General features: G+C 39.2%; 1 long non-coding RNA gene across 3 annotated transcripts in view; it reads right to left on the bottom strand.

Annotated features, from left to right (window-relative positions):
* LOC126082275 (uncharacterized) overlaps nucleotides 1–26,870 on the bottom strand; it is a 275,294-nt gene that overhangs the window by 24,370 nt on the left and 224,054 nt on the right. For all 3 annotated transcript variants that reach the window (XR_007518520.1, XR_007518522.1, XR_007518521.1), the window contains exon 9: nucleotides 25,255–25,354. This is a non-coding gene — a long non-coding RNA (uncharacterized LOC126082275). The remainder of the gene's footprint in view (nucleotides 1–25,254; nucleotides 25,355–26,870) is intronic.

The raw sequence follows: 26,870 nt of genomic DNA, 5'->3' as shown, positions 1-26,870 counted from the left end.
AGCTTAGCCTTGGGATTTAAGGGGAAAAAAAAAAAATTAAGCGAAAATGTCCATTAAGTCATTGTTTCACATGAAAAACTGCTTACATGCCATGTACACGAACATTCTAGGTTTGGTTTTCATAATTTAGATAATGCTTCAAAAATACAATTTTCAGTAAGAACTTTTAACATGAATTCTGCCCCTGTTCATCAGGAACCACTTCCTAATAAATGGTATTAGAAAAAAGAATTCTAAAGCTTAGAAGTAAATATCATGGCCACCTTAACTACTTCAAACAGAAGAAAATGACATTTAAGCTAAGAATATTTACTTGGCTATCAATCAAATTAAACATTTTCCATTACTTAGTGGTATTATAAATTAAATGCCTTTTTTCCACACCCAAGATAGGCAATACATGCACTCACAAAACACACACACACACCTGCTACTTTATGACTTGTTTTCTCCCCTTGTTAACTGAAACAGATGAAAAACCACATCAGACTCAGAGGAAGGAGAGTTTGGCAAGGGGTTGATTTATTTTAAGAACTGCGCTTTTCTCAAGCTGGGCATCCGGCAAAAAAAAAAAAAAAAATGGATCTTCTAAAGCATAGTTCTTAACCTTTTCATCCCTCTTTTCTAAGATATCATCAGTTGTTAACAGGACCTTTTTTACCCCCTCCCCCCCCCGCACATACATCTCTGGAAGTGTATACCATCTCCCTCCGGGCGTCACTTTATCTATAAATGTCCCTATATTCATCTTTATGACTGAAGCTAACTCCCTACAAGATCACATTTGGGAGACTTCTTTCTAAGCAGAAGTGGACTCGATATTCTGTACAAAACCACCCTCGAGACACTCCAAGGATTCAGAAAGGTTCACGTTTCCTCCAACAATCGTGTAGAGGTTGCTGTTAATTTCAGGATACAGCCTTGCTTCCTTTCTGCTCTCAATACTTTCTTCACAGATCAAACCTATGCGCTTACTCTATTGCTGTGCGGGGCAGCGCAGGGTGCAATTCTCTCAGTGAGCTGGGGCATCTGCAGCGAATTCCTCCACATTCAGGTTAAATAATGACAAACTAACCCAAGAAACAGGGGGCTTCAAGAAGGGGTGGGGGGAGGCAGAAGGGAGGACTGCTGATTCAACAAAATGAAACTCTTTCCCAGGAATCTCTCTCTAGGACTTTGAGTCATAAAGGAAGGTAGTTTTACCTTAAATGACCAACGTGTATATCAGTAGCTCTACGGATTGGGAGGAAATCACCTAATAATGTGATCATGTTCACGGATCCTTCCAAGTCCCCACTGAAAAATGCCATTCCATTACCAGGTTACAAGAGTGACATCTAGTGGATCCATATTACAATGACAAAATGGTTTCACAGGTACTTCAGAGCAAAGGAAACACTGGTGGGCATAGTGGTTAAGAGCTATGGCTGCTAACCAAAAGGTTGGCAGTTTGAATCTACCAGCGGCTCCCTGGAAACTCTGTGGGGCAGTTCTACTCTGTCCTGTAGGGTCGCTATGAGTCAGAATTCACTTGACGGCAGTGGGTTTGGTTTTGGTTTTTTAGAGCAAAGGAAACCCTGGTGGCGTAGTGGTTAAGTGCTATGGCTGCTAACCAAAAGGTAGGCAGCTTGAATCCACCAGCCGCTCCTGTGAAACTCCATGGGACAGTTCTCCTCCACCCTATAGGGTCACTATGAGTCAGAGTCAGCTTAATGGCAATTTTTTTTTTTTTTCCTGGAGCAAAAACCCAAAACACCAAACCTATTGCAGTCAAGTCAATGTCCACTCATAGCAAACCTGTATGACAGAGTAGAACTGCCCCATAGGGTTTCCAGGGCTGTAAATCTTAAGAGAAGCAAACTGCGGCATCTTTCCCCCATGTACTGGCTGGTAGGTTTGAACCAGTGACCTTTTGGTTCATGGCTGAGTGCTTAACCGCTGTGCCACAAAGGCTCCCTACTCTAGGGCAGAGCTTCTCAAAATCAAATGTACAAACAAATCAGCTGGAAATCTTGTTAAAATTCAGATTCTTGTTCAGTGGAGTAGAACAGAATCTACATTTCTAACAAGCTTCCAGGTGATACCAGCAGTGCAGCTCCAGCGACCACATTTTGAGTGGCAGAACCTAGAGCGTTTTGCACCTGCTTTTACCCTCAGAAGAGAAGGGAGGGATATTTGAAAATAATTTCCAGGTTAAAATGAGGGGAAATGAATTAACGTGATTTTTTTAAAAAATATGTTCCTATTATTTTTTTTTTATTATTTCCCTAGCCCCACTTGGCATGTACACTTGCACCTCACGCTTGAGCAGAGTCCCTGCACCAGTACTTCTTTTCATAAAGGCCAGAATCATCTAAGAAGGAAAAGAACATACACTTCCCAGCCATATTTATAGATGGGCATAGTTTGTTCAAATCTCCAATACAGGCTCACAGCACTTAGCATCTTACAGGTTTTCTTTCATTGTTATTATTTTATTTGCCCAATATTGAATTATATTGTAGTGGTAATATGTATCATATCAGAACTCTGTTCTTTTTCCCCCAGGTAATCTGCACTGGACCAGGGAGCCATCAGGGTATTGTTTAAGTGCTAAGCACACCTACTCGGAATTTCAACAAGATTTGCCCTGGACACCCCTAAGAACAGAACAGGATGTATAACTACATTCAAATCCAACTGTTTCCAGAATCCAGTCCTACATGATTTATCTGAGCCAGAGTCTTAACCTCCACACAAAGCCACCAGGCTAGACTCTTTGCTACAAAGTAATGTGTGTGCTGCCCCACAGAGGAGCCCTGCCAGGTCCCACGAAAACCCCGCCTACCATGGCCTCCATCCCAAAGACATTAGAACCCTTTCTTTGGTTCAAGGTCCAGAGTTCTAGGAGTTATCAGCATTGAGGAAAATCAGCCTCTCTTCCCCAAAACACACACACGCACACACACACAACCTGCTCTCTAGTCCAGTGGAGTCCTGCAGTACACGTTGATTGATCTAGGGCAGTTTTCCTCAAATTATTTTTAAGCAGTGAAATCCCTTTTTCAAAAAATAAAAAGTGGAGCCATTCTGGTTGAAATGGGATGGGAATATTTGGAATTTGTCTACTTGGTATCTCCTCAGGCTGTTCCCAGTCCCATGCCCCTGAATACTTCTCTTCGTGCTCCTAAATACTCCTTCCTACCCCATGCCACCTCTGCCCAGTCCACCAACCTCACAGAAATAGTTGAGAGACCATGAATCTCACAACAGCTAAAACCATCCAAGCTCTTATATTGCTCAAGGACAGTATTGTTCTCATTAGATACATGGGGCTAGATATAGCTGTTTCACTATAACTTGAGTTAATTACAATTCTAATACAATTTTAGCATACGTAATCAAAGGGTTTATTCAAAAGATGTACAACCTGATTTCCTGAACAAAATTTGCTTTTAAGTCACAATTAAGGATCCCGGAGATGAGTAAACAACAGAATTGTTTATAGCTCTTCAATTGCTCTTGGCAGTCCCAAAGGGGAAATTATGTAGAGGAAAATGCCACATAATTCAAAAGTGGGATGAAGATAGCAAACAAATTTAAACATGCCAGTTTAAGTAAGTAGCATTGTATCATTTGCCTATAAAGGCAGTACCCAGGTTAGGAATGTCAGACTTAGGGACAACTCCTACTTGCCCTTTAACCTTGTGTAAACTTGCTCTCACTTTGAAACAACTGAACCAACCCCTACTCGCAAAAAATTCTTCATCACAATCACCTTCGCTTGCTGCGGGCGCAGCTTGTAAATCATTGAAAAGACTTCAAGCCTTTTCTTGCACTAAAGTAAGGCTAAATAAGACAGTATGCACCTGTTCCAACTTACCTACAAACTTGACTTTAAAGGCTTAAAGACACAGGAACGGATCTCATTCATAAGTCGGGGACTGCCTGTATAGCACGGTAGGCTCAAGTCCCCTGCCCCGGTTAGAATCCCAGGTGCAACACTTCCATGTGACCTGGGACAAGTTACCTAACCTTTCTATGCCTCAGTTTCCTCATTTGTAAAGCAGAGATCGTAGCAATAACTATTTCACAGGGTTGTTGTGAGGACTGAATTAATTAGGTAAAGTACTTAATAACTGGCACATAGTAAGCATTTGATAACTGTTACCACTGATGATGATTATTATTAAGATAATATTATTAAGAGTAATGACTATTAATATTCTTATTTAACTGCCCCATAGGGTTTTCAAGGAGCGGCTGGTGGATTCGAACTGCTGACCTTTTGGTTAGCAGCTGAATGCTTAACCATTGTGCCACCAGAGCTCCAACTGAATAATCAAAATGGCATTTGATTCTTTGGACTAATTTTAGCTAGATTTAATAGGCATAGGAAACATACAATTTCAATAAGTCTACAATATAAGAGAAGCTCATAATATCCGAAAGAAATTCCAGATTTAGTCCTTCTGCTACATCACCTTTCCTTGTCCCTCCTATTTTACCCATTAGTAAAATGCATTAAAAGGAATATATTTGGCAATTTGGGACAATTCTGATTTTTAAAAATCATCCCAGTTTTTAAACACTCACGAGTATGTGCACTTTTTGTGCACTATACCCCCTTACACATCATGTTGCCTAGTTTCTCTTAAATTTAGGAATTATTTAAACCAAAGAAGGCAAAATCACTTCCAGTAAGAAGCCTGGAAGCAGCAGCTATTATGTCAGTAGCTGGCATATCAGCCCTAATTTTATCTGCCTCTCAGACTACCCAATAACCTGTATTCTTTTGATGGCTGCAGAGTCCTCATCAGGTGATTCCAAATAACCAGGATCTTCAACCAAAAGGTTCGGTTTTGTTTTATCAAAAACCCAAAATTCGTAAGGAGCAAGGCACATACAAACTTTAAGGCAAATATTCAAAAGCCAAAGCCTTTAGAACAAAAGAGATGGAGGGAAATTCAGACAATTCATGTGTTATTTTACCGCCTCCCCCCCCCAAAAATCAACTTTTTAAACATTCTAACTTATCAGTTGTAGATAATCCAAAAGTTTTCAGAAAACCTCTGAAATGATATCGAATGTATTTACTATGTCCTCTTTTTATCCCAATAAATCTCTGCGTATTTTTAAATGGGTAAATATTATCAAAGTTCATTACAATCTTGAGATTATAAGAACAAGCATTCAAAAGATTCTGTATTTCCCTCATCTTTTAAAACTGAGGAAAAAATCTCCACAATGCCTGGCTCTCAAAAAGGTGGGTGTACATCTTTCACAGAGAAAGGTTCCCATCTTGTGGGCTTTTCCAAGATTACTTCTGAAAAGCATTTTTGCCATGCTTCACTTTGTTAAATATGAATTTATACTAAATCTCAATTAACTAGACAATTCCATAAACTAGAATCCCTATTCCCTTTGACAACTGAATGGTATTGCAATATATGATTCCCCTCAAACTATATTCCTTTCAATAATACTACATTTCGACAATGGCTTAATACTATAATTTCTGAGTGGAAAAAAGTCTAAAAAGAGTTTTGTTTTTTAATAAAAGTACCACAGCAAATTGCCTTCCTTTTTCTTTTTAGATGAATAAGATTAAAGCAGAAATTCCATTAAAGGTCAGAAAGTAATGTAGCTTTGTATATTTATTTACTCTGCCTCTTAAGCTGTCATAGATAGTTTTCATAAAAACTTCAGAAACTGTGGAAACTATTATAGTTATTTACAAATTTATAGTGTTTAGTTCAATTAGAATAATCACAGGAACCACCTTTTACTGAGTGCCTATTAGAGTTAAGTACTGTACAAAACTGTATGTTCTTAGAATATGTTATCTCATTTAATTCCTTCAGTAAATATGTGAAATGAAAAACATTACCTCCTTTTCGTATAGGAAAAAGGAGAAAGACTTGTCCAAGGCCTCACAGCTAAAAAGTGGCAGAGTCAAGTAGGAGCCCAGGTCTGTGTCCAAAGCTCACACTCTCCCTGCTGTGCTTACGGTATTGCCTCTGAGTGGAAAGCAAGGGCCCAGTTCTTGCTCTTCTGTGCTTACATCACAGGGGGCTCAGGAAATTGAATGGTTTATTGACTTATCAAGAGTCACCTGAAAGAAGTGACTTGAACCCATTGTAGAAGGAAACCTACGGTTGCCTCGTTACTCAGAATTCAAATATACTTCTATAGCAAAGTCATAGTTCATATGTCAAAGAGATTAGAAGAATTCTACCCTTTGGCAAAAACGACAGGGATACACAATATATCAAGTACCACAAGTACCACAAGAACTACTAGTTGGATATAGCAGGAGAGAAAACAAGTTTTGAACTCTTAAAACCTAGGTTCCAATCTAGGATCTTCTACTTTCTAGGTATTGCCATAGAAAAATTTCCTAACTTCTCTTGGTCTCACTTTTATACCTACAAAATGAAAATAAAAATATTTACTTCTCAGAGCCATTGTCAGGGTGAGATACAGACACAGAGATTGAGATATGTCCCAATTACATAGTATAGGTTCAATGGTAGCCAGTATGATTATTATTACTGTTATTACTAATGCATCAATTAAATATTCTATGTAATCACATGCATGTTTTATACAAAAGTTTAATAAAACAGTTTTAATAAAACTGTACTTTCAAACTATAGTGAAGGCTTTATTGTGACTAGTGTACAAATATACTCACTCAAGGAGGGACAGATAGATATCACATACATTTTGGCTAAAAAAAAAAGTTCTTAACACGGGTAGGGGGAAAAAAAAAGATTCCCAAGGTTACCTAAACCTGCCATGATTTAACAGCACTTTCATGTTTTCTAAGGAACTATGGCACAACAGTTAAGTGCTCAGTTGCTAACCAAAATGTTGGTAGTTGGAACCCAGCCACTCCACAGAAGAAAGACCTGATGATCTGCTTCCATAAAGATTTGTTGCTGTTGTTATTAGGTGCCCTTGAGTCGGTTCCAACTCATAGCCACCGTATGTAAAATTGAATAAAACATAGTCCTGCACCAACCTCACAATCATTGTTATATTTGAACCCATTGTTGCAACCACTGTGTCAATCCATCTTGTTGAAAGTCTTCCTGTCTTTCACTGACCCTCTACTTTACCAAACATGATGTCCTTCTCCAGGGACTGATCACTCCTGATAACAGGCCCAAAGTACTCAAGACAAAGTCTCACCATCCTCACTTCTAAGGAGCATTCTCACTGTACTTCTTCCAAGACAAATTCATTCATTTTTCTGGAAGTCCATGGCATATTCAATATTCTTCACCAACACCATAATTCAAATGTACCAATTCCTCTTTGGTCTTCCTTATTCACTGTCCAACTTTCACATGCGTATGAGGTGATTAAAAAATGCCATGGCTTGGGTCAAGGTCCTCTGTGAATTTTAGGGCCATTGAGATTGACAGAAGAAATAGCTGGGCCAGAGGAAGAAATGAACAGAGACATGTGGGAATAAGAGTCCCAGTGATGAGAGATAACTTGGAAGGCTTGGGGGTCCTGGTGGTGACTGAGGCACATGGGTATAAGGAGTGACAGAATTAGTGCGGGTAGTCTTTGAGGAGAAGTGGATAATCAGTTTTCATTGTAGGTTCATTCTCGGAATCGGCCTGTTGGGCAGTTTATACTGGTCACATTGTAGCAGTGGCTTCACTAGGGGTGCTTGGAACTCTGTGGACTCCCTTAAGTCCTGCTGCTGGCAGTGTGGATGAGGAGAGGGATGGTCTTAGGAGCACAGACTGCTCTATAGCCTTCTCTGAAATCTGCTTACCAGCATGCCCTTTAGAAAGGGATTCTCTTTATATGGAAAGTAAATCGATAAGCACTTGGGGTGGAGGGAGCCACCCAAAGATCTGTGCCCACACTCGGGAGCATAATTACACCATAGAAGAGTAGAAGAATTTGTTGTTCTTGAAAAGAGGGGGAGAGACATGGGAACTCAGAAGCCAGAAAGAAGAGTGAAAGAGGACTAGAATGATGGAGAGATTCTGATTTACAGGCAGTCCCCGGTTACAAACATTCGACTTACAAACAGGCTGCCATAAAGCCTATTATATTAAAATTTTGAGTTAAATACAATGGTTTATAATAACAAACGAACGCACTCCTTTGTGATGCTCATGAAAACACTGAGCAGTTTGGAAGTGTTTTATATGTATAGAAAGGTAAAATATGTACTATATACTAAGACAAACATTTGAGTAAACCAAAAAAAGGACCCATACCCATTGCCGTCAAGTGGATTCCAACTCATAGTGACCCTATAGGACAGGGTAGAACTGCCCAGAAGGTTTTCAGTGAGTGGCTGGTGGATTCGAACTGCCGACCTTTTGGTTAGCAGCCTTAGCTCTTAACCACTGTGCCAGCAAACATTTAACTAACTGATGCTGAATAAGAACCGTATGTATGTGTTCCAACTTACCTACAAATTCAACTTAAAGGCACACTCAGGAATGGATCTTATTCATAATCAGGCCAGTGAAACTCCTTGGTGGCAGGTGAAGGATACTGTAAGAAAGGTGATACCTCCTGTTCTGAGATAAATTTTATAAATTTCATCTATAAAAACCTCCTCCATTTTTCTTCAAAATGTTCTATAAAGGCTCCTATCTTCAAGAGCATACTTGTGAGTGGTTCTTCTATGAATTAGAGAAAGGGTGGAGAACAGTGTGGGTCAGTGTGGTGAAGCATATTCTCATACCTGCTGGAGCCCAGAAAGCAGAGGAGGACATGAGAATATAAGCTCCCAGTAAGCTGAAGAAATTTGGGAAAGAGTTTTGGATATATACAGCCTATGCAATTAGACCACCATCCATCTGTCAGTTTGTCGGACTGTGGTGGCTTGTGTGTTGCTATGATGCTGGAAGCTACGACACAAGTATTTCAAATACCAGCAGGGTCACCCATGGTGGACAGGTTTCAGCAGAGCTTCCAGACTAAGACAGACCAGGAAGAAATGCCTGGTGATGTACATCTAAAAATTAGCCAGTAGAAACTCTATGGATTACAGCAGAATATTGTTCAGTATAGTGCAGGAAGGTGAGCCTCCTAGGTTGGAAGGCACTGAAAATACAGGGACCACAACAGTGGACTCAAGCATACCAATAATCATGAAGATGGTGCAGGAGCAGATGATGTTTCATTCTGTTGTACATGGGGTAACCATGAGTCAGAGCTGACTCGACAGTAACTAACAACAACAACATGTAATTAGAGAGATGATCATTTTAGCCATATATCTTTGGGGCAGTGGTCCCTACTGGCATCTGGGTTATGTAATATATTCTCTTTGAAGACTGGCTATCAGCTTTCTCTACATACTCCTCTCATATCCCAAAAAACCTCCTGCCCCCTTTTTTTTTTTCAAGGATTGGAAAACTAGGACTAAGATCAGTGCATTAAAAATATTAACATGAAGGAGGATTCTGGGAAGATGGCAGCATCAACAGACCATTGTTCTGACCCTCCCCTACAAATACAACTAGGAAACAGTGTTCGGCTTTGAGGGACTCTGAATCACAGAGCAGAGAAAAGCAGTGGGGGAACTGCAGACAGGCAAGAATCAGCGAATCAAGGAGTCCCATACAGTAGGAAAATCGCTTCACTTACCGTCCTTGCCCCTCCCCCAGACACGAAGGTCTCCAGCTGCTATGGATTGAGGTAATGTCCCCCAAAAAAGAGCCTGTTTCCCTAACTACCACAGTCTCTGCCTAAACAAAGTGACAGGACCCCAAGCTTCTTTCTTAAAATCAACAAAGCAGGCCTCCCTGGGGTTCCATTTGGAGTGTGCCAGCACCTCCCAGACTCAGACACTGTCAGTTGCAAGCCTACTGTGAACTGCTACAGAAGGCCCCTGCAGTGCAGTCTGCTCGCACAGTCAACACACTACCTGCTTCCCTGCACACCCCATAGCTCAGGCCTCTGAAACCAACAGGACAGACCTCCTGGAGAACTGATTCTGGCCTGTCTGCTCTTCCTTTCAGTTGTGCTGAGGACTGCTGACTGAGGCTGCTGTGCACTAGGAAGCAGGCATCTTTAGTGGAGGCTACACCGAAAGCCAACATACTACAGGCGGGCTCTGATAGCAACAGGGCAGACATCCCTGGAGATCTGTTTGGAGTGTGACAACCCCTCCCCCACCCAGACACTGTCACCTATAAGCCTGCTGGGAATTGATACAGAAGGCCCCTGCAGCAGAGTATGCCCCCATAGGTATCACTCTACTTGTGTCCCTGTACACCCAAAATATGGCCTCTGAAACCAACAGGACAAACCTCCCTGGGGGTCAATTAGGGTTAGTCTTCCCCACTTCTGGTTGGTGATGAAGTGCTGACTGAGGCTGCTGTGTGTTAGGAAACATGAATCTTGAGTGGAAGTTGCACTCACTGCCAACAGTCTACCAGATAGACTCTGATAGCAATAAGGCAGACCTCCATGGGGATCTGATCAGAGCGTGACATCCCCTCTCCCACCTGATAATTGTTGGTTGCCAGGCTGTTGCAACTGCTACAGAAGGCCTACACGGTGGAGTCTGCTCCCATAGTCAGCATTCTACCTGTCTCCCTGTGTACCCACAGCTCAGGCCTCTGAAACCAACATGACAAACCTCTCTGGGGATCAGTTTGGGTCTCTCTACTCCCTGTTACAGTTGGGACTGAAGACTGCTGACTGAGGCTGCTGTGTGCTAGGAAGAAGGCATCTGAGTGGAGGCTATATCCAGAGCCAACATACTATGGGGCAGGCTCTTATAGCAACAAGACAGATCTCCCTGGGGGTCCATTTGGAGTGTGACTCCCAAAACTGGTATCTATCAGCTGCTGGACTGATAAAAACTCTTATAGAAGGCTCCTTACAGTGGAGTCTGGAGGTGGGTCACCTAAGTGAAGACTGTTCCTCCAACCCACAGAGCCACTGGGGCTCTGAAACCAATAACACAGACCTCTTGGAGGTCCCTCTGGGGAGTGCCAGCCCCTCTTCCTTCTGAAAGTCCCCTTGTGCTGCTTCTGAATGCCAGCTGAGATATAAGCAGCCCCCACAGACCAGGGAAGGATGCCTCAGGCAAAACTAGAGGGCAACACACAGCCTTGAAGGGGGCTCACTAGGTGTGGGTTTTCCAACTAAAAACATAGTTGTAGAAACAGAGAAGGGAAGAAAGTAATAACCACAGAGAGGGAACAGCGCCCCCTGATAGACAGACTGATTAGTACATGATATCTCGCCTGAGTGGCAGTGCCTGCTGGTAGACAGAAAGACCACACCATGTTCTCTGGTGTATTTGGGGGAGATTGAAAGTTGAAAAATGAGATCTAGAACTTTTGAATCCTAATTAAAACAGGGAGGAAGAAGGAGCTATCATGGAGAGGGAAAGGAAATGGTAAGCAAAGGCTAAAGGCACCGCCTGCCTAAGAGTTTCTTACAGGAAGTAGTGCAGGCGAAAACACCAAATAATGGGGAAAACTGAGAAAGTTAACACCCTCAAAAATTCCAATACCCCAAGAAAAAAATCACAAGACACACAGAGAACAGAGAGGCAATGGCCCATCCAAATGAACATGACGAAGGGAGTAAAAGTGCATCTAGGGATGACGAAATAATGAAAAAAAGGAAGGATATAATACAACAACATTAAACATAATTACAGAACTAAGGGAAAACATAAACAAGGAGCTAAAAGAAATAATGAAAACAATGCAAGAACAAAATGAGGACCTAAAAAAAGAGATATTGCAACTAAAAGGGAAAATAATTGAAATAAACACAATAGGAGGGCTTACCAACAGATTTAATCAGGCAGAAGAAAGAATCATTGAATTAGAGAATAAAAAAAAAAAAAAAAAAAAAGAGAATAAGAGAGTTAAAATTACAGACACTGACGAGCAACAAGAACAGACTCAAGAAGGCTGAGTACAGTTTAGTAGGATTATGGGACAACAATAAGAGACCTAATATACGCATTATTGTAATTCCAGAGCAGATGAGAGAGACAAAGGGACAGAAAGAATATCTGAAGAAATAATGGGAAAATTTCCCCAATCTAACAAAGAATCTACAAATCCAAGAAGCTCAAAGAACCCCAAGCAAGAGAAACCCAAAAAGATCTACATAAAGACACACATGTCTTATTATCTAGTGCTGCTGTAACAGAAATATCACAAGTGGAAGGCTTTAACACAGAGAAATTTATTTCCTCACAGTCTAGGAGGCTAAGTTCAAATTCAGGGTGCCAGCTTCAGGAAAAGGCTTTCTCTCTCTGTCGGCTATGGAGGAAGGTCTTTCTCATCAATCTTCCCTGGTCAAGGAGCTTCTCAGCGCAAGGGCCCTGGGTCCAAGGAATGCGCTATTCTCTTGGCCCTTGTTTCTTGGTGGTATGAGGCCCCCTGTCTCTCTGCTTGCTTCTCTCTTTTATATCTCAAAAGAGATTGGCTTAAGACACAACCTAATCTTATAAATTGAGTCCTGCCTCATTAACATAACTGCTGCTAATTCCACCTCATTAACATCATGGAAACCCTGGTGGCATAGTGGTTAAGGGCTATGGCTGCTAACCAAAAGGTCAGCAGTTGGAATCCACCAGGTGCTCCTTGGAAACTCTATGGGGCAGTTCTACGCTGTCCTATAGGGCTGCTATGAGTTGGAATCGACTCAATGGCCGTGGGTTTGGGTTTTTTTTTTTTTTTTTTTTTGGTTTTAACATCATTGAGGTAGGATTTAAAACTCATAGGAAAATCACATCAAATGACAAAGTGGTGGACAATCACGTGATACTGGGAATCATGGCCTAGCCAAGTTGGCACATATTTTGGGGGGACATAATTCAATTTATGACATTGTAGTTAGACTCTCAAAAATTAAAGTGACATTACAGAAAGCAGTGAGAGAGAAGCCAACAGTCACATACAAAGGATTCCCAATAAGCCTAAGTGCCAATCTTTCCTCAGAAACATTGGCAGCTAGAAAGCAATGAAATATTTAAAGTGCTGAAAGAAAAAAAAAAACTGTCAACCAAGAATATCATATACAAAATAATCCCTCAAAAATAAGGGGAAAACTAAAACATTCCCAGACAAACAGAAGCTGAGAGAGTTCATGTCCACCAGACCGGCCCTACAAAAAATACTAATCAAAGTTCTGTAGATGGAAGGGAAAAGACATTAGAAAGTAATTCAAAGTTATATATTAAAGGAAAGATCCCCAATAAAGGGAAATGGATGGGTAAGTTTAAGGGCTAGTAATGTATTCCTGCTTGTTAAGTCTAAATGTTCTGGCCTTCATGTTTTTAAATAAATATATAAAAGACAAGGATAAAATTATGTTACAGGGCACATGAAATATAAAAATGTAACTAGTGATAACAACAACAAAAGGGAGGAGAGGAATGGTATAGATACAGAATTTCTTGTATGTTACTGAAGTTAAGTTGGTACCAACTTACCCTAGAATTTTATAAATACAGACTCTTAAATGTAATATTTATGGTAACCACTAAGAAAATATATTAAAAAAGTACACAAAAGGAAAGGAGAAGGCAACCAAAAAATATCACAATAAGCCAACAAAACACAAAAGCGAGCAGTAGTAAAGGAAAAGGATAAAAAGGCTTAAGATACACACACACAAAATAACAAAATGACAGAAGTCTCAGTAATTACGGTGAATGTAAATGGTCCAAATGCTTCAATCAAAAAGCAGTGAGTGACAGACTGGATTAAAAAACAATAATCCAACTATATGCTGTTTAATAAGACATTTGTGTCCTTAAACCAAGGACACAAATAGGTTGAAAGTGAAAGGATGAAAAAAAATTCCATGCAAATAATAACCAAAAGAGAGCTTGGGTGGCAATCTTAATATCAGACAAATATACTTTAAGACAAAATGCATTAGAAGATATAAAGATGAACATTATGCAGTAATAAAAAGTTCAATTAATCAAGAAGATTAACAAACATAAATATATATGCAACCCACATCAGGGCACCTAAATATATAAAGCAAACACTGATAGAATTGAAGGGAGAAATACTAATACAAATCACAGTTGGAAGCTTTAATATACCACTTTCAATATGGACAGAACATCAACAAAAATCAATAGGAAACAGAGGACATGAATGACACTATAAATCAACCAGACTTCACAGACAAAGATAGAACACTCCACCCAAAGACAGCACAATATATATTCTCCTCCAGTGCATGTGAATCACTCACTGGGATAGACCACATGTTAAGTCACAAACCCCGTCCTGAAAAATTTTAAAAGACTGAAATCATACAAAGTATTTTCTCTGTTCACACGGAGTGAAGGTAAAAATAAATAACAGAAAAAATACACTTTTTTGTTGTTGTCAGGTGCCAATGAGTTGCTTCTGACTCATAGCAACCTTATGCACAACAAACTAAAAAACTGACTGATCTTCCAATATCCTCAAGATCGCTCTTATGCTTGAGCCCATTTTTGTAGCCACTATGTCAATCCATCTCGTTGAGGGTCTTCCTCTTTTTCTCTGACCCTCTACTTTACCAAACATGAGGTCCTTCTCCAGGGACTGATTTCTCCTGATAACATGTCCAAAGTATGTGAGACTAAGCATGTGTCATCATCCTCACTTCCAAGATAGATTTGTTCATTCTTCTGGCAGTCCATGTTATATTCAATATTCTTCACCAACGCCATAATTCAAAGGCATCAATTCTTCTTCAGTACCTCCTTATTCATTGACCAGCTTTTGCATGCATATGAGGCAACTGAAAATACCATGGCTTGGGTAAGGTGCACCTTAGTCCTTAAAGGTACATCTTTGCTTTTTAACACTTTAAAGAGGTCTTTTGCAGCAGATTTGCCCAATGCAACATGTCATTTGATTTCTTCACTGCTGCTTCCATGGGTGCTGATTATAGATTCAAGTAAAATGAAATCCTTGACAACTTCAGTCTTTTCTCCATTTATCATGATGTTTATCGGTCCAGTTGTGAGGATTTTTGTTTTCTTTATGTTGAGGTGTAATCCATATTGAAAGCTGTAGTCTTTGATCTTCATCAGTAAGTGCTTCAATTCCTCTTTACTTTCAGCAAGCAAGGTTGTGTCATCTCTATAACACAGGTTGTTAATGAGTCTTCCTCCAAACTTGATGCTGTGTTCTTCTTCATCTAGTACAGCTTCTCAGATTATTTGCTCGACATAAGATAGAATAAGTATGGTGAAAGGATACAACCCTGATGCACACCTTTCTTGACTTTAAACCACGCAGTATCTCCTTGTTTTATTCGAACGACTGCTTCTTTATCTATGCACAGTTTCCTCATGAACACAATTAAGTGTTGTGGAATTCCCATTCTTTGCAACATTAGCCATAATTTGTTATGATCCACACAGTTGAATGCCTTTGTATAGTCAATAAAACAGAGGTAAACATATTTCCGGTACTCTCTGCTTTTAGCCAGGATCCATCTGACATCAGCAATGATATCCCTCATTCCACGTCCTCTTCTGAATTCAGCTTGAATTTCTGGCAGTTCCCTGTCGATGTAGTGCTGCAACCGCTTTTGAGTGATTTTCAGCAAAATTTTACTTGCATGTGATATTAATGATATTGTTTGATAATTTCCACATTGGGTTGGATCCCCTTTCTTTGGAATAGGCAAAAATATGGACCTCTTCCAGTCAGTTGGCCAGGTAGCTGTCTTCCAGACTTCTTGGCATAGGTGAATGAGCACTTCCAGCACTGTACCTGCTTGTTGAAACATCTGAACATATATACTAACATATGAAAATTAAGCAGCACACTGTTAAACTACTAATAGATCAAGGAAGAAATCAAAAGAGAAATCACAATCTCTTAAGAGTCAAATGAAAATGAAAGCACGACATACCAAAACTTCTGGGATGCAGCAAAGGTAGAACTGAGAGGGAAACTTATAGCAATAAATGCCTATGTGAAAAAAGAAAATCTCAAATTAACAGCTTAATGCAACAACTCCAGGAAGCAGAAAGAGAAGCGCAAATTAAGCCTAAACCTACCAGAAGAAAGGAAATATCAAAAATCGCAGCAGAAATAAATAAAATCAAAAACAGGAAAACAATAGATTGAATCAATTATACCAGAAGTTGGTTCTTTGAAAAGATCAATAAAATTGACAAAACTTTAGCTAGACTGACAAAGTAAAAAAAAGAAAAGATGCAAATAAACAAAATGAGAAATGAAAGAGGGGACACTACAACTGAGCAGATAGAAATAAAGAGAATTAAAGAAAGAAATAAAGAGACAGAATACTATGAACAAATGTATGGCAACAAACTGGACAACCAAGATGAAATGGACAAATTCTTAGGAGCACACAACCTGCCCAAACTGACTCAAGAGGAAATAGAAAGTCTCAACAGACCCATAACAAGTGAAGAGATCAAATCAGTGATCAAAAACCTCTCAACAAAAGAAGTCCTAGGCTAGATGTCTTCACTGGGGAAATCTACCAAACATTTAGAGAAGAATTGACACCAATATTGTCTAAACTCCTCGAAAAGACAGAGAAGGAAGACTACTCCCCGATTCATTCTATGAAACAAACATAACCCTGGCACCCAAACCAGACAAAGACACCACAACAAAAGAAAACTACAGGCCAATATCTCTTATGAATACAGATGCAAAAGTCCACAACAAAATACTAGCGAACAGAATCCAACAGCATATTAAAAGAGTCCTATACCATGACCAGGTGGAATTCATTCCAGGAATGCAGGGATGGTTCGACATTAGAAAATCAATCAATGTAATACACCACATCAATAGAACAAAGGAAAAGAGCCACATGATCATCTCTATGGACACATAAAAAGCATTTGATAAAATCCAATGCCCTTTCTTGGTAAAAATCCTAACTAAGATTGGAATAGAAGGGAAATTCCTCAATATGATTCAGGGCATCCATGAAAAGTCAACAGCCAACATTATATTTAATGGAGAAAGACTGAGTGCTCTCCCCTTGAAATTGGGAACAAGACAGGGGTGCCCACTCTCACCACTTCTATATCAACATTGTATTAGAAGTCCTAGCCAGAGCAATGCAATAAGACAAGAAAAAGAAATAAAAGGCATTCAGATTGAAAAAGAAGCAAAATTATCTCCACTTGCAGATAATATGATCCTATATATGGAAAATTCCTAAGATTCCACAAGAAAAGTTCTAGACCTGATAGAACAATTTAGCAAAGTTGCAGGGTACAAGGTCAAAAGACAAAAATCAGTTGTTTCTATACACCAGTTATGAGAAATCTAAAAGTGAAATTAGGAAAACAATTCCATTTACAATAGTATGTAAGATGATAAAATACCTAGGAATAAATATAATCAGGGACATGAAGGACTGACTTATACAATGAAAACTATAAAACACTGCTGAAAGAGATTAGGGAACACTTAAATAAATGGAAAGATGTTCCACATTCAAGGATTAGAAAACTTAATATTGCTATGATGTTGTCATGGATTGAAATGTGTCCTCCAAAAATATGTGTCAACTTGGTTAGGCCATGATTCCCAGTATCGTGTGATTGTCCTCTATTCTGTGATTGTAATTTTATGTTAAAGAGGATTAAGGTGGGATTGTAACCCCACTCTTACCCAGGTCACATCCCTGATCCAATGTAAAGGGAGTTTCCCTGGGGTGTGGCCTGTACCACCTTTTATCTTACAAGAGATAAAAGGAAAGGGAAGCGAGCAGAGAGCTGGGGGACCTCATACCAAGAAAGAAGCACCAGGAGCACAGCGTGTCCTATGGACCCAGGGTTCCTGTACAAAGAAGATCCTAGTCCAAGGGAATATTGATGAGAAGGACCTTCGTCCAGAGCCGACAGAGAGAAAAAGTCTTCCCCTGGAGCTGACGCCCTGAAATTGGACTTCTAGACTGTGAGAAAATAAATTTCTCTTTGTTAAAGCCATCCACTTGTGGTATTTCTGTTGTAGCCGTATTAGATGACTAAGACAGATGTCAGTACTACCCAAAGTGATCTATAGATTCAATGCAATCCCACTCAAAATTCCAACAGCTTTCTTTACAGAAATAGAAAAACCAATCCTCATCTTTATGCAGAATGGCAAGAGGCCCCAAGTAGCAATGTTGAAAGAGCAAAGTAGGAGGACTCACACTGCCTGATTTTAAAACATTCTATACAGCAACAGTAATCAAAACAACATGGTACTGGCATAACAATGTCACACAGAACAATGGAATAGAATGAGAGTCCAGAAATGAACTCTCACATGTATGGCCAATTGATTTTTGATAAGGGTGTTAAGTTCATTCAATGGGGAAAGAAGAGTCTCTTCAATAAACAATTCTGGGAAAATTTGATTTTCACACACAGCAAAATGAAACAAGACCCTTACCTCATGCCATACACGAAAACAAATTCAAAATGGATTAAGGACCTAAACGTGCAAACTAAAACCATGACATACTTAGAAGAAAAAAATCAGGGGCAAAGCTGGCAGGCCTAGCTTTTAACAATGGATTATCTAATATAATAACAAAAGCACAAATGGCAAAAAACCAAATAAATAAATGGAACTTCATAAAATAACTTTTGTTCATCAAAAGACTTTACAAAAAAAGTGAAAACATAAGCTACCAACTAGTAGAATATCTTTGGAAACCATATATCTGACAAGAATCTAATAACCTTAATACATATAAAACTTGGTCAATCTAACAACAAAAAGACAAACCAATCATAAAATGGGCAAAGGATCTGAATAGACATTTCACCAAAGAGGACATTCAAATGGCCACCAAACACATGAAAAGATGATCAGCATCACCAGCCATCAAAACAAAAAAACCAAACCTGTTGCCATTGAGTCGATTGTGACTCATAGCAACCCTATAGGACAGAGTAGAACTGCCCCATATGGTTTTCAAGGAGCGCCTGGTGGATTCGAACTGCCGACCTTTTGGTTAGCAGCCAAGCTCTTAACCACTAGGCCACCAGGGTTTCCAAACCCATTGCTGTCGAGTCAATTCTGACTCATAGTAACCCTATACACCAGCCATCAGAGAGACACAAATCAAAACTGCAATGAGATTCCATTTCACTCCCACTAGGATGGCTAAGATTAAAAAATAATAATAAATATTGGTGAGGATGTGGGGAAATTGGCAGTGGGAATGCAAAATGGTACAGCTGTTGTGGAAAACAGTGTTCCTCAAAATACTGAAAACAGAACTACCATATCGCCCAGCAATTCCACTCCTAGGTATATACCCAAAAGACTTGAAAACAGACACTCAAACAGAGACTTGTACACCAATGTTCATCGCAGCACTATCGACAATAGTCAAAAGGTGGGAACAACCTAAATGCCTATCAACAGATGAATGGATAAACATAACGTGGTGGTTGCTGTTGTTCAGTGCAGTTGAGTTGGTTCCAACTCATAGCAACCCTATACACAACAGAACAAAACACTGCCCAGTCCTGCACCATCCTCACAACCGTTGTTACGTTTGAGACCATTGTTGCAGCCACTATGTCAATCCATCTCATCGAGGATCTTCCTCTTTTTCTCTGACCCTCTACTTTACCAAACATGATGTCTTCCTCCAGGGACTGGTCCCTCCTGACAACATGTCCAATGTACGTGAGATGAAGTCTCACAATCCTCACTTTCGAGAAGCATTCTGGCTGTACTTCTTTCAAAACAGACTTGTTCATTCTTCCGGCAGTCCATGGTATAGTCAACATTCTTTGCCAATACCACAATTCAAAGGCATCAATTCTTCTTTCATCTTCCGTATTCATTGTCCAGCTTTCACATGCATATGGAGTGACAGAAAACACCACGGCTTGGGTTAGGTACACCTTAGTCCTCAAAGTGACATCTTTGTTTTTTAACACTTTAAAGAGGTCTTTTGCAGAAGATTTGACTGTTGCTTCCATGAATGTTGATTGTGGATCCAAGTTAAATTAAATCCTTGACAACTTCAATCTTTTCTCCACTTGTCATAATGCTTATTGGTCCGGTTGTGAGGATTTTTGTCTTCTTTATGTTGAGGTATAATCCATACTGAGCGCTGTAGTCTTTGATCTTCATCAGTAAGTGCTTGAAGTACTCTTTACTTTTAGCAAGCAAGGTTGTGATATATGCATATTGCAGGCTGTTAATGAGTCTTCCACCAATCCTGATGCCACATTCTTCACATAGTTCAGCTTCTCAGATTATTAGCTTAGCATATAGATTGAATAAGTATGGTGAAAGGATACAACCCTGACACACACCTTTCCTGATTTTAAACCACATGATATTCCCTTGTCCTGTTTGAATGACTGCCTTTTGGTCAATGTACAGATTCTGCACGACCACAATTAAGTGTTCTGGAATTCCCATTCTTTGCAATGTTATCTATAATTTGTTACAATTCACACAGTGAATGCCTTTGCATAGTCAATAAATAAAAACACAGTTAAACATCTTTCTGGTATTTTTTGCTTTTAGGTAAGACCCATTTGACATCAGCAATGATATCCCTCATTCCACATGCTCTTCTGAATCCAGCTTGAAATTGCGATGTACTGCTGTGTTCATTTTTTAAATCTCTTCAGCAAAATTTTACTTACATGTGATATTAATGATATTGTTCAATAATTTCCGCATTCTGTTGGATCACCTTTCTTTGTAATGGGCACAAATATGGATCTCTTCCAAATCTGGAAGACAGTTACCTGGCCAACTGACAAAATGTGGTGCGTACATACAATGGAATACTACTCAACTAGTAGGAGAAATGAAGTTTTGATGCATGCTCCAATGTGGTCGGAGCTGGAAGACATTATGCTGAGTGAAATAAGTCAATCACAAAAGGACAAATATTATATAACCTCACCTATATAAAAAGATAAGAAAAGGAAAATGTACAGAGAACAAAGTTTATTAGTTTATTAGTTCATCTCTCCAGGGATGGGGCGGGAGAGGAAGTTAACTGTGATGAAAATAATGCATTGACTGAGGGTAGGTTTGCACAGTTAGTTATTGCAATTGTTTCAAAAAAGTTGTACACCTGTAGAAAGATGAATTGGCAAAAATTGTGTGATATTTGGTCATATTTACAAAAACGACCAAAAAGAGAAAGAATAGCTGCTAAGCTCACAATCAAAAACCTAATGGGGTTTAGTTCCTTGGTTTGAAGTTTTAGGGTCATAAGATATCCCAGTTAATAAGCCTAATAACATGTTTAATGCTTCTGTTCTACCTCCTAGTTCATTGTGCAGTGCCTGGGGTCTCAAAAGCTTGCAAGTGGCCATCCAAGGCACAACAATTGGTCTCTATTCACCTGGAGCAACACAGGAAGAGGGAGAATCAGGAATAGGAGGATATGGAATGTGTGACTAGTTGCCTCCATGAACAACTGCCTCCTTTGCCGTGAGACCAAAAGAACTAGATTAGATGGTGCCTGGCTACCATTACTGAACATTTTGATCAAAAATTCTAAAGAAGAATCTTGATCAAAAGGGGAAAATGTAGAACAGAATTTCAGATTCTCCTGGACTCCAGACTTCCTGGACCCATGAAGGTTCGGCGAACCCCTGAAATAATCTTTAAGCCTTAAACCAAAAACATCCCCTGAAGTCTTCTTAAAACAAGACAAGAGTTTAGCTTAACTAGTAAAAAAAGAAAATGTGCCTTGAGCATTATGCTTTTTAAGAACTATCTATATGGGATCAAAGTGACAACTGCAACTCAGAAAATTAGATAGGAACCTTAGGAGGCAGTGAATTTATGTTACTGGAGGAGGAACAACTCAGAAAAGGAGGGTGAAAATGGTTGCACAACTCAAAGAATATAATCAATGTAACTAAATGGTACATGTGGAAACTGTTGAACTGGCGTATGTTTTGCTGTGTGTATTCTCAATAACAGCAGCATAATAAATACAATTTAATAAAAAAATTAAGATGAACATTACATAGTTATTAATCCCTTAGGTCTCTCAAGGCAAGGTTCAATGATAACGTGAAGAAAAGAAGCACTGAGATCCAAAAATTATTTTAAAAATCTAAATTCTCAGAAAAGCATCTACCAAAATGTTCAACAGGTAGCAAATTATTATCTGCGTTCTGTCTACTTTTATGTAGCTTACTCATTCTCAAAAAGTTGACATCCAAAGAACAGGACAAAAAGAGCACAAGTGGATAATCAACCTGAGAAGTTAAGAACTGCATGAATACAAAATAACACACAATCAAGGATCACCACTTTTCAGAAACTTCCATTCCATGCATTCAACATCTATGATATTTCAGATAAGGTTCAACAAGAATTGAGGAGAGTGAGACCATCAGGGCTTCCCATTATAGATTTTCAGCTCAAAACTCAGACAACTCAAATTAGACACAAAGCTGTAATTATTATAGAAAACTGAATTATAATTATCCTGGCATTCACCCATAAAAATATTCACCAAATCTATTTTAAAAATTGAAAACAGACCAGGGTCTATAAGTATATCTAGGGCCCATCTTGGTATGCAGGTTTCATTCAAGCTAAATTTGCATTGATTCCTTAATCACAGAGCTGAACCAGCTCTCAACCAAGAGGAAACAAATTAATTCTGAGCTCCTAAGGAAAGGCTCCGGTAGATCTTATTTCTTACAGATAATAAAGCTGCAATCAACTAAGATAAAATAAACACCAGATCCATTTTATGCGACTGGGACCATTCAACCAGGGAAAGTACATTTCTGTGTATGAAGAACAGAAACATACACAGAATCTCTTGTGTCATTTGCCTTCCAAAATAAGCCGGCGATTCTGAATTTCTTCTCCTCTCACAGGGAAATAATTGAGAGCATACCCAGGACTCTACAGCTCTAGGTGCAAACAGGTAATGATCATACTGAGAGGGGATAACTGAGGTCTATACAAAGATGGATTGACACAGTGGCTGCAATGATGGACTCAAGCATAACAATGACTGTGAGAATGGTACAGGACCAGGCAGTGTTTTGTTCTATGGTACCTAGAGTTGCTATGAGCTGAAAATGACTTGACAGCACCTAACAACAACACACAAAGCTTTTTAAAAAGATATTCTATTCAAAAATATATAAGCAAAAAACTATAAGAGCAAAGCTTATGCTTGAACACAACCAACAACTCCCCATGTGGTGTGATCTGGAATTAAACTACTAAGCCCTTCTGCTCAGAAATGCTTTCTCTATACACATGCCTCGACTTCCATTATTTGAGATGAATTCCTGTGGTTCCCAACATTGCCCTCTGTTAAAATACCATTATCGATGATGAGTATGAATTAATTAACGAGGTCCCTTAGGGAGCTGCAAACACGTTTGATGGAGAGGGTGTAAGGGTAGAATAGAGAAAGGAAACGAAAACACAGCACTTTCTTGTCAAACATTACAGCACTTTCGTGCCAAAGGTAGAACAGTGCATCTAAAAGAACACTGAGCAAGGAGGCAGGAGACTACAGTTGGAATCCATCCACCCAAGCTACACATTGGGTTTCTCAGGTGAAAAATAAGAAGACTGGATCAGATGATCTCTAACCAGTTCCAAAATGCAACGATTTTTGTGAAATGAGGCTAAAAATCTAGGGTCAGCTATGAAGGACAAAGGAGTGAGAAAGCAAAATGTCACTAATGGTGACCATAAATTCACTGTGGAGAAAAGAGGGACCCCACTAAAAAAACTGTCTTCACAACTGTAATTATACCAAAGATTAGCCAAACGTGTTAAAAGCAGTTCTACCGTGAATGACTCAGGCGTAAAGGGACCATAAATAGAAACAGAGGAGCATCCTAGATTCATATTTGGCCACTGCTTCTCTCAAATTTGGATTAAAAAAAAATAGAAAAGAAACTAGTTTTGCCCAAGGAAATCTTGTTCTTAAAACTAAAAGGAGAGTTAACAGTACTGATGGATTTCCTGGCTAATGCAAAATGCTGACTTTCATGTTTTCTGTCAAGGGTGCAATCATGGAAATGATTACAGTAAAATTCATTCCTCCACTCAACAAATATTTATTTGGTACCTAGTATGTTCATTTACTGGATGCTGGAAAAGATATAATGATGAAAACGCATCTCTATTCCTAACCTTTCACCACCCATCTGTTGGTCTATTGTACTGTGCTGGCTTACGTGGTGCTGCGATGCTGGAAGTTATGCCACCGGTATTTCAAATACCAGCAGGGTCACCCACAGTGCACAGGTTTCAGCAGAGCTTCCAGATTACCACAGACCGAGAAGAAAGACTTGGCCATCTTCTTCTGAAAATTGACCCATGAAAACCTTACGGATCATCACAAAACATTGTCCGATTTGCTTGCTTTGGATATACCATTAAGAGGGATCAATCATTGAAGGAGGACATCATATTTGGTGAAACAAAGGGTGAATGAGGGAATGAAAGACCCTCAGTGAGATAAACTGATACAGTAGCTGCAACAATGGATTTGAACGTATTGGTGATTATGAGGATGACTCAGGACCAGACAACGTTTGGTTCTGTTATGCATAAGGTCACAATGAGTTAAAGTTAACTTGATGGCATTTAACAACAATAACATTCCAAGCTTACAGTCTAGTAAAGGATATATGACAAATACAGAAATAACTACAGTGTGATAAAATGCAGCTGGGCTAAGCAAAGGTTTGGGTTTCGAAGAGGCGTTCAAGTTTTTGTTTCTATATTTTAAAGATCACAGTTCCTTCACATATTCAATCATACTAGCCACAGTCACGAATTTCTAAGGGCACATTTAGACACTTAATAAAGAACAACAACTCCTGAACCATCTGCTTTGCTCCAAAATGATGATCCATCACACACAAATTTTCATTTTATTCCAATCCTGTGAGAAGATTATTGTCAGCTGGGGTAGGTAACATTTGGTTTATAGCTGGCATGGCAAACAAATTATGCCCTACAAAATGGCTACAGTCAGTGCCTTTTTTGGGGTGAAAAAAAATACAAACCATCATGTGAGTCCAAAAGGCACTCACTTTCAACAAGTTCCTTTGATCCACTTAAGCGTCCTGTTACTAATCTTCTCCGGATGAAGAAATTTGCAAAACACACGACGTAAAGTGAACAACCAGAACCTTGTTATAGCTGCACAAAGATACATTACACCCTGAAGGGTTCTTTGTTTTTTTAAGGAAATCTTTTCCCAAACTCATCATTAAAAAACCACAGATTATATAAACCCAACCCTGTATTGTTACATTTTTACCTGGTGAGGAACAATACTGCCATGAGCTGTGCCCCAACGTTGTGCTCCCTTTTGGCCAATAAGATAATTAGCAGCTACCAGGGTCAAACATGCCACCTGCCTGAAGGGGAGGAAAAAAAATGCTAGTTATCTCCATTGATAAACAGATAAACAAAATGTTGTAGTTTGAAAGTTCTAATTTTATTTTGCTCTGTGACACTGTAAGAAAAAAAAGAATAAAAAAAATTTTTAAAAACCTGTCCAAACACGCTAGAAAATATACAGGCACTCAAACTATCAAATAAAGAAAGAGCAGCATCACATTACTGCATGAGACTAAGTAATGGTCAACTGAGGACTATAAGTACAGAAACATTCAGCTCCTGAAAAGATCATTAGAAGGTTGAGGTTGACCCAACAGACGGAAGCTTGGGCCAGCTAGCCTTTAGCATCAAAGACACAGCAAAATGCATCTTCAACTAGTACCCTCCATTCAACAAACAGGTGAGCCAAAGAAGAAACCACATTCCTATGTGCTTCTTGTTATATGAAAAATTAATAAATGAACCTCTATCTTTGTCAGTTTAGTCTGGTTTTCTGGTACTTGCTGCCCAAAGCATTCTAACTGACCCAGATGATCAAGATCATTTACTTTTTTACTCATTATTGAATCATCCTCATTTAAACAAAAATTACTGTATATCTCCCAACTTGATCCTAGGCCCAACCCCCACACTACTGTATTCATTTCAGTTTTTGTGAACCGTAGAGTTATTAAAGGGGTCATCCGAAACCGTAGTGTCAACTTCTAAATTTTGCAGTATCTCATGAACAGATCTTGAAGACCTAAAATAGTTCAGCTCCACACAAGGATAAAAGTAATAATTCCCGGTGATTTGCCTCAATTTCCCAATATTTTCTGTTTTTTTTTTTTTAAAGATCTAACCAAATATTCAAAGCCATAGGTATCATTTTACATTTGCATTTTATAAAATATGCTCCCAGGAACAATAGTTTCAGTGTAGATCTTGGAGTAAAAGAGAGTCATGGTCAAAAATAGTTTGTAAATGTTGCATATTACATCTCTTGGGCATCACGTTTTAAAGGACCTGAGAAATCTAGACAAGCAGAAATCAATTCACGTTTTTACTTTAGTATCTAAGCAATTAACTCTTTTCTCTCATAGCCCCATTAGCATCCCATGAAACTAAAATTCTGAGATACACCCTTTTTAGAAAAACTTGTTTACACAAACTAAATGATGTTAACATTATAAAGAATCCTGACTTCCATGAAATCTCTATCAAAGTGTGGGGATGATGGACTAGTTAGGTTCAACAAACACTGTGCACCTATCCTGTGTACCCTGTACTAAGCACTGGGGATACAAAGATGAATAAGACCAAATCCCTTCCACAAACAGCTTAATGTTTGAAAGAATACCTGTGCCTCCAAGGTGCAGAACTACGAGCCACCTGGAAAGGAGGGGACCAAACTATAACTTTCCATAAGCCACCGAACAATTGCTGTTAAGTAATTCCAACTTATTGTAACCCCATGTGTTGCAGAGGAGATCTGTGCTCCACAGCGTTTTCAAGGCAGATGGAAATGAATCACCCGGCCTTTCTTCTGAGGCA

The sequence above is a fragment of the Elephas maximus genome, chromosome 8, assembly GCF_024166365.1.
Source record: "Elephas maximus indicus isolate mEleMax1 chromosome 8, mEleMax1 primary haplotype, whole genome shotgun sequence".
NCBI classification, from domain to species: domain Eukaryota; kingdom Metazoa; phylum Chordata; class Mammalia; order Proboscidea; family Elephantidae; genus Elephas; species Elephas maximus.
Note: the sequence above shows the minus strand (reverse complement) of the source record. Positions and strands in the feature narration are given on the sequence as shown.